Raw genomic sequence first — 212 nt, 5'->3', positions numbered from 1 at the left:
AAGCGCGTGGACGGCCAGCAGTGGGCCCCTGCCGTTCTCAGGAAGGTCTCAGAGTGCTGCAGGTTAAGAGCTCAAGCAGCAGGCGCGGGGGTCAGCGTGCTGAGCTGGCTGGGCCTCTGCCAAGCTCTTGCCAGAGCCTGTGTTTTGGATGAAAAGGACTCACTGTCTGAATTTGCTCAGGAGCAGAAAAGATTTAATTTTGATTTAGTTCT

Source organism: Apaloderma vittatum, unplaced genomic scaffold, assembly GCF_000703405.1.
Source record: "Apaloderma vittatum isolate BGI_N311 unplaced genomic scaffold, ASM70340v1 scaffold29400, whole genome shotgun sequence".
NCBI classification, from domain to species: domain Eukaryota; kingdom Metazoa; phylum Chordata; class Aves; order Trogoniformes; family Trogonidae; genus Apaloderma; species Apaloderma vittatum.
Note: the sequence above shows the minus strand (reverse complement) of the source record.